The sequence below is a fragment of the Acipenser ruthenus genome, chromosome 19 (genome assembly GCF_902713425.1).
Source record: "Acipenser ruthenus chromosome 19, fAciRut3.2 maternal haplotype, whole genome shotgun sequence".
NCBI lineage: Eukaryota > Metazoa > Chordata > Actinopteri > Acipenseriformes > Acipenseridae > Acipenser > Acipenser ruthenus.
This window is the reverse complement of record NC_081207.1, coordinates 2,831,659-2,844,301: the sequence shown is the minus strand read 5'-3', so window position 1 is coordinate 2,844,301 and position 12,643 is coordinate 2,831,659.

The following is a 12,643-nucleotide window of genomic DNA, read 5'->3' as shown; positions in this document are numbered from 1 at the left end:
TTACGAGTTCAGCTGCTGCTATCACAGAGCTCCTGTAGTTTATTTTTAATAGTGTGCGCTGCTGTCAAATGCATATTGCTAATGCATGTATAAAGCATGCTGCTCCCTCTTCTAATACAGAAAGCGCAGCCCAGATAAAGCACAGTTGTGATGAAGTGAGAATTAAACCCCTCTCCCACACTTGACAGTAACTAATGGGGGCCGGAGGTGAGAAGAAGCTTTGCTAATGCAAATAATTCAGGTTTGCCTGGTGGAGTGCTGACATTGGTGACACTTGGCATTGTTTGCATAACAAAGTGTCACAACTTGTACACCCAGTAAACATGTCTGAATGAGATAAGGCACTATACCAATCTCCTAGCAGGCCACCCTGTATTTACTGGTTGTGCATCAGTACTTGTATAATATTCATTATAAAAGTACTGTAATGTGTGTGTTTGTTATGACTTGAGGGTATCATTTAGACAGCAATATGGGTGTGATATACTTGTGGTTTATGATTATGTTTTGTTATGGTGTTTGCAGTACTGCATGTCTGTAAAATGCCATTGTTTTAGAATCTGTATACAGTATTTTAAATGCATGTATGTCGTATGTCTGGCAAGCTAATGAATTTGTGGTCCAAATGTCTTGAGTTCTAAGCTTTAGATGTCCCAAGTTACTGGCTGACCCTTTACTTATGCTATCTGTCTATCTAAACACATATGCTTTATCAATAAAAGCTAGAGCTTTATTTTAACAGCAACTTAACGATCCTGTGTTCTAAACAGTAATGACAAAACTGAGCACTTGAGATTCCTGACAAGCATGCAGCAGGCACTACAGTGATAAATCCATATTTACTATTAAACTAACAATGATAAGTCATTGTATACTGTCAGCAATCACTCCCATCCTTTTTTAAATAATGAAGAATCCTTGATCTCTCATGGGAAGGGGGGAGTTTTGGAGGGAGGAATTTCATTCCTAATGATGTTTATATGGGGCTGTCACTTGTCTTTAGTACCTGAGATAGCAGTTGGGAGATTAAGAACGGCAGACTATTTACTGTATACCAGACTTGTATCTCATGAGGATCTGTAAACACTCAGAAATACATTGATATCTACCAACCTGTCCTATCACCAGCCACTCCATTACCACTCCTTCACTTGTAATCCATTGCCCTGCTTGCTTGTTGGGAGGTCCCCTGTGCACCACAGGGCCAGGCCTCAGCCCTTGCAGTGGAAACGCACTGAACTACATCAAGACACAGTGATGGAAGCGCTGCTCAGGTGATGTAAACCACAGCTTTGAAAGTACAGTACGTTATTGAGATAAAGGTAAACGGAAGCAGTGAAAGTACTGTATGTTATTGAGATAAAGGTAAATGGTAGCAGTGAAAGTACTGTATGTTATTGAGATAAAGGTAAATGGTAGCAGTGAAAGTACTGTATGTTATTGAGATAAAGGTAAATGGTAGCAGTGAAAGTATGGTACGTTATTGAGATAAAGGTAAACCACAGCAGTGAAAGTAAGGTACCCTGTTGAGATAAATAACTCATCTTTCAGTCAGGAAACTCTTGCGATAGATTATTTATTAAAACATAGACTAGACAACACTACTGCATTATACATATTTTACACTACAGTCTTTGGCCTCACCTTTCGAGGTACCCCTGTCCATAAATGAGCTTGCAGATAAGTGAAGGGATGATGGTAGAGAAGGCATGGGCAGGAGGGCAAGATAGCTGCCCGCCCCCGTTAGACAAACCAAAAAGCATGAGGAGGCTGGGGAGGCAAACTGGCACACAGCAGGGACGTAATGGATTGAGGTAAGATATAAATCCTTTCCTTGCCCATCAATGGACGTATTGTTAATCAACAGGCAAATAATATACCAGCTATTCATCTGACAACTTGATTTGGTATTGGAGGCACCTAAAATATGCTTGATGTTTACGTGATTTGATCTGAGGTTAAAGTGAGTTCACTGTCTGAACCACCGCTTTGCTTAATGGAGTACAGTTATGCAAAAACAGTGGTACTTGCTTGTGGTTCTTTCATCTCATTCCAATCCAGGACCTTCTTCAAAGCAGGTTCCTAATTGCTTAATTGGACACTTGGGTTCTATTAAATAATGAAAGACCTAGTTGGATTAAGGCTCTGGACAGCTTAATTCCATAATTAACGACATGTTTGGAACAAGGTACTGGACTGGAATGATCTGAAGTAGCCTGTATTACTGTTATTTTGTATCCAAAGATTTAAACACTCAACCACAAGCTATTCAGTAATATTTGACATATTGTTCATTAAAAAAAAACAAAAAAAAAAAACGTTGCTCTATTATCATTACTTAACTTGATTAGCCTTCAGCATTACTATTAGTTTTTATAACAAGTTTTGGGCATTTGAAATAAGTTTGGAGGTCTCAAGAGGAGCCCGTATCGAAAAACAATCACAGCATTCGGTAATTGGTACTGGGAGTGCAAAGGCTGGACAGCTTGAGGCATGTCTGCAGGGCAATGCGGGGAAGCTGAACTGCTGCAAAAATACAAACCAAACAAGAACAATACAGCTTCCAAAAGAAAAGTATAAAAGCCCATTTGAGGACCTTTTGAAACCAATCGTTGTTGAAGTGACTGAGAAAAAAAGGGCTTTCCATAAGGAAGGGTTCACCAGTCATAAGCCGACATGACATCACTCCTCGCAAAGAAGGAGAACTTTGTTTTGAAAGAACTCAGAAGGTCACAAAACAGGCTCCTAAAACAATATGAACCCCCTGACATAATCGGAGGGTAGGTAGGAAACGAGCCAGGCTCTTTGAGTTAATCGACAGATGGAAAAAATTAAAGGCAAAAGGTTGCAGTGTATGGCACTGAGACCCTGTTTACTTAAAGAAACAATCTCCTTTTTCTTCAAACAGAACTATTTATATGCATCGCAATTTTCCAGCTAGGCATGGAACAACCAACAGTTTGTTTGCAGCCAGTGCTGTCAGTTGCAGTTTATTATAATGTCATTGACTCCTAAGCGGCATATTTAAGCTCTGTTAAATTGTCCGAACACAAACCTGGATTCACATGTCTTTCCAGTTGGCTCAGACAGTCTGTCTGTGTATGACTGAGATAACGTTTATTACACAAAGCATGCGAGAGAATGCAACACAGGCACCAATCAAAACAGGATTCAGTCTAGTGAAGTGGAAACAGGGGAATCCTGTCTTCACCAGTTTACCCTTGAACTGATGTTTGTCTGAGATTCTGGGATTAAAATCAGACAAACTCATCTTGATGTGGTTAGAAATGTATGGTGCGTGAAGACTTCCTGATGCTTTATTTAAAGAGAAATAGAGGTAAAAAGTATTTTGGACAAAGGCATCCATAGATGGTTAGTCTTCACACCTAACCTTTGATGTAAACATAGCTTCTTTAAACAACTGGACCTCTGTATGGAAGATACAGAGCAACTGAATGAAGAACAGAACTGAGAATCACCCATACATATGTAGGTCAAATCTACAGTATATTATTGATTCACTTGTGATTTTGGCTGCATCATATGGTGAGCTGAAAATGTATTGTTTTGTAATTTGTTTGTTACTTTTACTGACAAAAATCATTTGGCTTCAGTGCAGAGATGAACTAACTTCAGAGAATTGTCACCAGTCAGTTTGTCCTCAAGCGGAACGTGTTGCGTTCACAGAATTGTTTTGGGTAGTTAGATGCTTTTATTCTCTGAGATTCAGTACTCAGGATTTTTTTTTACCTTAAATATGATCCACCTCCAGCAACCCCCATCCTCTAACCCCCGCTGCTTCCCTGTGAGGACACATTCATCAATCTGGGTCTTCAAGTGAGGCTCAGTCGCTATTTAAAATGTTTTTCTACACAAGCGCACATGGACAATAATTGGCAGCTCCTGCATCCTTTGAATAGATGACCTCTGTTTTGCTCATTGAAACTGGAAGGAGGGTATAAGAGGGTATAATGCTTTGACATTTTGGTCAATAGCCAGGCTTCTGGTTATAGCACAAAGGCTAGAGGTAAGAACAGTCGTGGTCATCCGCTGTCCCAAAGACTTTGAAAAAAATGGATACTGTTTTTCTACAGTGTTCTGTGTTGCAGATTTATAGATTGGGAGTGTTCGTTGGTGCAGTTGCATTATTTTGGGAGTATTTCAGGGAGAACCCTGTAGGGTACTCCTTGAAACTGAACCTCCCTTTGAAGTCTTGGATATAAAGACCGGGTGTATTCCTTTCTATTTATTAAGCCTGGTGCATTAGTAATATTGAGACTCGTGGCACATGTCCACTAAAGAACACATATCAGCACATTTAGTTAATGATCAAGGAACCTATTTATAATGCATGGTGAAAGGATATAAAAAAATAATCCTTCTAGCTGCCTCTGGTAATGTCCATGAGGATAATCATCGCAGCACTAAAAGGACTCAGGGTGTGCCTTCCCTTCCGATACAGCAACCTTTCAGAAATTGATTTGCGTTATTTGTCTGAAACAATAATTGCGAAGAGGGACAAATTATGTCACAGTCAATTTGAGGAGAAGATAGTGCTGATTGAGAGCATGGATGGCAAGTCCCTTATCCAGTGCTTAGCACCATTCTGAGCATGGTTACTGGGAAAAAAATAAAATGCAATTATATATACAGTGCTCCCTCACTATAACACCGGTCTCGGTGGACACACAATATGAGCGTTATAACCGAAGAGCGTTATAAACGGGGGAGGGGGTGGGGAGCACCGCGGGACACATAACAACACATATCTACCTAAAATACAAAATAAAATAACTCCCTCTCTATAATGCACATATAGTGAAGCAAAAAATTTAACTTTCCGTGAATTAACCATGCATAAAGCACCATGTAATCAACACCATATTTTTTACAAAAAAAAAAAAATTAAAAAAGGTAACATTCCCACTCGTGGATAATTTTAATTAGCAGTTTTTAAACTATAAATAGCCTGGCTAAATGGCAGTCTGGAGTTCAGTTCGAAGCGACAGACAAGCAAACCAAGTGCAAGAAGGACAGCAGGTCGGGATAGGGGAAGAGAGAATGGGCTCGACCCAGGTTCGGCTGCCGGAGCGGGGCTGCAGCAAAGCTGAAGCGTCTCGTCTCCTGGAGAAAGACGCAGCTCCTCTCACAGGAAATACATTAGGAAAGATAACCACTTAATAGGCCTAATATTTATTTAGTTATAAAACAAATGCTGAATAAGATGTCTGTGTTATAAAGTGCCAGCGCAGCTTTTCTTCAGTTCAGATACTGTATCAAAAGGGAGAGACAGAAACGGAAGTTGTTTATAGTTTGAACAACACTGGTACTGTATTTACTGTAGAAATATTGAATGACACTAGTATAGGGAATTGGAGGAATGCTGTAGGAGCGTTATATCCGAGGTGCGTTATAGCCGAGAGCATTATAGCGAGGGAGCATTGTGTATCTATCTATCTATCTATCTATCTATCTATCTATCTATCTATCTATCTATCTATCTATCTATCTATCTATCTATCTATCTATCGTAGACCCTGATACTGATATGATATAAACTTTTTTGTATCAGATGGCTTGTACAGTATCATATGAAAATTATGACACATTTAAATGAGCTATATTGTTTAATGATTCTTATTTAATATAGATTTAATGGGATATTAGGGGTCTGGATAGCATCTTCTGGAGTTACACTGTATTTGCACATTTACAGTGCAATAGCTTTGCAATACACACATGCAGTTACAGTGTAGTTACAGTTTAGCTTGAGACAATGAACAGTAATTTAAAGTGCTGATGGTAATGAAAGTGTGCTTTGATTTTAAAATACTTCTAAAACCTTACACAACGGAGTCCTTTCATTTTACACAGAGTTTATGACTGAGTTGCATCAGTTTGCAGACTCAAGCCCTAATGAACACAGAGACCACCGTTTCATAATGGAGCCTTTCTTTTTTTTTTTCCAGACTATAATCATGTAATGTCTGTGTGTGTGTGTGTGTGTGTGTGTGTGTGTGTGTGTGTGTGTGTGTGTCTGTGACTCTGTGTTGTTAGTGGGAGACCACTGAGCTGTAGACCATAAATGGTTAAATGGCCATTTAGAGTGTCATAAATAATTTGTATAACAAACGTTGTGTACAAGTATAATGCTTTTTACATTCAAGTGCAGAAAAGTTCAAAGTACCATAAAAGAAGCCCTGTTCAAAGCTTTTATAATATGTCTCTGACATTGGCAACAGTACCAAACCAACAGCACAATTATAGCACTGCATATCTCAGGGGCAAATCACTGAGCTGCCCCCTGTTGCAACACCTTTGGTATATATTAATGGCGCTGGAGCTATTATAAGGCTGCCCTAGCACGTCTACTGATCCATAAATTAATGAATAATGATAGGGGAGCAAATGAAGGTTCTGGACACTGTTTGTGAAGAGCAGTGATGTATGTAAATAAGTGCAAACGACTTTTTGTGATGGATAATGTGTGCTTGCTGAGTGGATTGCTGATTCCAGATTGCAGATGGAACCGGCTGCAGCCCCAGTTTGATATTAGAAGGAGTCTTACAGGCTGGTGCAGATGGAACTATGGCTGTAGAAAGGCTTCCTGCGGCACTTAGCAGGGAGTGGACTGCTAATATACTGCTAGCCGTCTGCCTTTGCTGAGGATCCTGCCTAGATATGGACAGATCATATCGAAAGGTCCCTCCGCACCCTGCAAGCATGCAAGCAGTGAATCTGCCTGTGCTGATACCGTACACGACCTTACATAGCCGTACGACTAGAACAGTCCACTGCTTTAATTATATGGCACAGTTAACAAGGCATATTTCATGCTTGGCTGATACTAACGGCACCTCCATAGCAGAAATTTAATTAGACCAGCAGGTGAAAAAAAAACAAAAAAACTTTGTAAATGAGGAATGTTCGCCTTGTGTGTGAAGCCATGAATAATAAAAAAAAACATCGGTTTGGGTTGACGTTAACAAATGGCGTTCATTACTTATTTTCCGTGTGACCAGTCCTGCTCTCTGATGTAGATATTGGGAAGTTCAGTCATTTTATTTTAATCATTTCGCTTTTTTAAGATGAAAGATGGCAGGCAGTCAGGAGTAAAGCAGCTTATCATTGAAGAAAGATGGTAATTTTTATTACACGCTGACAATGATAAATAGCTTGCAGACAGTAAGGCGCTTGTTGTGATCTGTCCCTTGTGCTTGGAAGTTGTAAGGAACATGTTATTATATGTGCTGTGTGCTGATGGGGTCCCTATGCAAAAATATACAGTTACTAGCTTGCAAAGTATTCTAACTGCAATGCAGCCTTTGCTGGGGGGGGGGGGGGGGGGGATCATTTACTGTTAGATGTTCCACATTTCAACATTAGCCGTTACTTATTGTGCAGGAAGGCAATCCTAAAAAGATCAGACTCAAGCATTTCTGTTCTGCCATGGATCACGCATAATGTACCTCCAGGTCAAAAGATTTATTCACTTTTTAAAGCTGATAAATATTCATTCTTTCCCCATTCATAGCCATCATTGAGATCGATGGGAAATGTGTATCAGTGTGAATTGGAGCTTTTTTCTGGGGCATTTCCTCCTCTGTTAAACCTGAAACTAGGATACATGCTTCCAGTGCCACCCATCCAGAAGTGACTTCATATTGTCTGTACATTTTAGATAGTCGACATTCAGGGCTAAGATAAAGCAACTCACAGGTGCAATAACTGCTTACTTCTGTTAATAATAAAGAAAACCATTCGTCATTCTGTATGAATTACCAGCCGTTTATATGAAGCACAATCAAAACCCCATCCTCTCAATCCTTTGCTAATCTGCAGATAACTGGGAGTATATTGGAGCAATTTTAATTAATCTCCTTATTTATGTATGAAAAGATGTCAGTCTGCTCAGGGAAACAGCGGACTGCACCGTCTCATATTCCTCTTTAATGAACACGTCCAGCTTCTAAAGACAAGGCTGCTAGGCTTGATTAACTGCTATCTTGCTGACTTCCACATTCATCTAATGGGTATTGGAGCAATGTTTCTGGGTGACAGGTGAACCGGGTCACTAAGGACCAGGCAGAGCTGCTGTGTAAATGCACTGGACAGCAATGCTCTGATCTGGTGCATGTTAAGTCTATCTGTATGAGAATTGCCTGTGGTGCCGGAGCTTACAAACATTCAATGTAACTGTATCAGTGTTAGCAAGTTTGTTACTCATGTTTCGATAAAAGGTTAGAGAGTGTGTTGAATCACAAGAATAAACAAAAAAAAGTTTAATAAATAAATCAGCATAAAATAAGAACAGTCTTAAAAAAAATATAGGGCCTATTGAATTCAATTTTAAACATGGTGTTGAAAATGCAATACCACCACCAATAATAATAATAATAATAATAATAATAATAATAATAATAATAATAATAATAAAGTTTAAGTAAAAGTGGAGAGTCTATTGAATTAAACTTTGCCCACTGAATGACATTTTAATTGTGTCTTTTAGAATGTACAGTAATACTAATAATTGCAGCCATTTCATAAGCCTCTCTCAGTCCTGTAACCAGTGCTCATGCTTCCGATGGCTTTTTAAACCATGCCCTGCTGAAAAGACATAGCAGAGCTTGAAGAGATGAGTGTGATTGGCTTGACCTGCTGGCTACTGCTGCCTCTTAGAGGAAGGAATGCCGTGCCCTGCCCGCTTCCGGACACACTGGTGTGCTGCGCCTCTGGTGTACATGAGGATACTGGCATCTGACCATTATGCATTTAGAGACACTAAAGCATTTAGAGACACTTTATTAAATAAATACAACTAACACACTTTATTGCATTCAGTGTATTTTGGAACTGTGGGAAACTTTGATCAAGCATTTAAAGTTTGCAAGTTTTTTTGTTTTTTTTTTACAAAGGAAGAACAAAATGATAACGTCAAGAAAAGGTTCATGAAAATAAAATAAATGGGTCTATTTTAAAAAGTGGCCCCCAACATGCACACACATTTTAATGAATGGAATAAAATCATGTTAATGTCATAAATCTTAATAACACAGGACACAGCATGTTAACTAAGCAAAATAAAATTGCTTTAACAGAAAGCAGGTCATTCTGGAGTCCAGATTCTTTGTAAATTGATATGTAACATAATAATGAATCTGACTTTCACAATCCAGTGCTTTTTGTTATAATAAAGTATGTGCACCTTAGGGATTTTATTAATAACATTTATACAGGGTAAGAGTGGCTAGATTTGTGGTAAAGAATTCCTAAACATCCCCTGACCTTCAAACTTGAAATGAGGGCCCAGGAGAGGTTTATCTCGCTAAATCGAAAGCAAAATAAATACTTTTGGATTCAACCCATCCATATAGGTGTGTCTCGGCTGTCATGACTACCAGTCAAGAGAAATGGCAGTAAAGTAAAACTAAAGAGTGTTAAATAAGTTACAACAGCAGAGTCTGTCCAGGATTTATAACCGTGTGACAGTAAACCTGATTCTTGTTACACAGTCATCCAGAGCGCATTGATGTTTTTCTAAAAGCAGCTCAGACTTTGTTATTATTACCCCATTGGCTGTAAGTATTATTTTGCCTTTTATTTTATTTTGTTTTGTAAAACGGAAACACAAACATGTAGTACAAAGACTATAAAAGCCAGCATGCGTTTGATTTATGTGGATTAGCTAAACATTTCACCACAAAAAAAATACCTGAGAATAAAATAAAAGAGCAAGTATTGTTTGCAGCCTGGATCTGTTATTATTTTGAGTTTGTGGCTAAATATAGCATACTGGTCGACTGTAGCAAACGCTGCTCCGGCAAAGGTAAAGAGTGCTTTAAACAACTACAAATGTAATATTAAGTAAAAGATGGGTCAGCTGTGTGAATGGTTTAGACTCAGTTTACAATGTAATCTATTGACTGCAGCTGTGTATATATAATTCATTTCCGTTATGCTAGCATATAAAAACAGGTTTGTTTGTGAAAACAGAGCAGTATTTCTAAAGGGATTAGATAGCAGGGCTGTTCTGTGAAAATGTCAAACGGTGGTGTCATATTCTGAATAGTTATACAGCTATGAGAAGATTATTATCACCCTCATAGGTGACATTTTCAATATTTCCATCCATGAAGATGATATGAATTAATGAAGTGCCAAAAAGCTAGCAATGTAGTAGTTTGTTGGTGACAGAAAGATTGGTCTACTGTAATTCATTTTAACTATTTTCTTCCTGTATCACTTGTGATGAGGGGATGATACAAGCTATAGAAATACAGAAGTACAGAAGTACAGAAGAGAGAAATGTGTCGCTATTGCAGCTTGCATATTTTGTTCTGTTGCACTGCAGTAAAAGTGATATTCAAAAAGCATTTATCACCATGCTACGTTTTTCTTTTTATTAACGTGCACCATTTATTACAAAAAAAAAAAAAATTAAGAAAGCAAAATGTTGCTAATTGAAATCAAAGGTCTAGTATTTACTTTGTATTGCTTAAATGATCTGATCAAATTAAATAACTGTAAACAACACCAATAATATCATTTTAAATAGCAAAGCTATTACGTCCAACTTCACAGTAAAAACGAAGCAAACAAAAAAAACGTTCCTGCCTAGCACAATCAGTTATCTATAACAAGTGTTTCGCAAACAGCAGTCCAGCAGAAACATCAAACCAGCCTAAAACACACCCGGACGCTCCACAGCCTGCTAACATGCAAGCATTGTATCTGTGTTGGCAATCAGATTCCTTTGCCTTGCAGGGTGATGTGAAAACGTTTGACCCGGGGATCAGGGAGGAACCTTGCAGTTATCATGCTACTCCCCAAGCCTCTTATTTACAGCAAAGAAGGGTGTGATTTGTTAAGCACTGGGTGCCCTCCATTGTCACCCAACATGGGGACATCTGGCACAAGCAGGAAGGCACAGTGATTCAGGCTCCATCCCCTATTCTCAGCCACTGAGCTGTACAGCATTGAAACACTGCCTCTGCTTTTTCATGCTAATTCTAAAAATATAAGAGCAGATGTGAAACATTTGCTTCTGTTCTTCTTCACTTGTAAAGAGATAATGCACCCTTATTATTTTATTTTCTTCTGAAAGAATAGGCATCTTCCTTGGTGGCCTAAAAAAGAGATGATGCTTACATGCAACAGTGCCAAATCAAACTCGCTAAGTGCTTAAAAGGACTATGTATAGCAACAGACTTTTAACTTATATATATACATAGTTCAGTTAGCAAGGCTAATACATTTAAGGTAAACACATGATGTAAGTTTAATTAGTATATCATTAGTTTCTTTTATCTAAACTTTCTGAACCCAAGTCGCTGATGTGCCCATATTAAGTTATTTTGTAAAGCGATTAATTGCCTGTTACTGTGCTTTAGTAATGTCCTAAAAAGCTTGTATATTTGGGAAAAAAACAATTGAGAACTGTATCTAATGGAAAAAGTAAATGAAAGGCTTTTCATGTTTGCGGCTACACAAACATGTACGTTTCATTGCCATTATAAGGGATGACATTCAGGTTTTTATTAAAAAGAAAATTGTCTCCAGTCTCATTTTAGATATAGTTTATTTATGTTTTTATAAGACCACTCAGTTAATATTGTAGTTACATTTATATTATGATCTGCTTATTATGATCTAAGCCTGTTATAATTCTGTTCTATCTTGTGCTATAAAGTCGTGTCATTTTTTTGCACCTTTTTTCCTAAAAATGAAAATAAAAAAAAAACATTCAAAACCAGAAATAAGAACTCAGATTTACACAAATCGAGGAAGAAAAGTTTAAAGATCTTTAAAAAGCCATGGAGATATATAACTGAGCTTATACTGCAGGGCAAGGTTTAAACCACTTTTGTCTAACGGTGCAAAACTTTTTAGCAGCACAAAACTTTAGAAATGACATACTGTAGGTGCCTTAAAAAAGTTACATGTTATGTGGTATATGGTAATATTATTATTATTATTATTATTATTATTATTATTATTATTATTATTGTATACCACTAAATTGGCTATATTTCCATGAGTTCTTTTTCTGTTATATTATGGAACTATACCATAACCATGTACCTTGTGCCTAACTTCTCCAGATCTGATTGGTCTTGTCTTTTTTTTCACTCTCTCTCTCAAATTCAAATTCAAAGGTGCTTTATTGGAATGACAATATTGGTGGTATTGCCAAAGCTGTTAAAAATACAGTATATATAATATAAAAAATCAAAATAAATAAATAAATAAATAAATAAATAAATAATGAACATCAATATAAAAGTAAATAATGAAAAGGAATAATTAAATAGAGATAGGAATGTAAAACAGAACACTGGTAAATCATCAAACAACCTCTGTCCCCTGTCAGTGCCTCTGTGCAGAGCGCTCACTGTGTGTTCCTCAAGCGCTGACAGGCACAGACATACTGAGCAGCCAGTGGGGCTGTTTGTCCCTCCCCAGGAAGACTGCCTCTCTCTCTCTCTCTCTCTCTCTCTCTCTCTCTCTCTCTCTCTCTCTCTCTCTGTCTCTCTCTCTCTCTCTCTCTGTCACAGAATAGAATCCTGACAGCGGTTATTAGGCTTCCTATTGGCCAACAAACCAACAACCCATCGTGATGTCATTTGATAAGTTTGATGCAAGC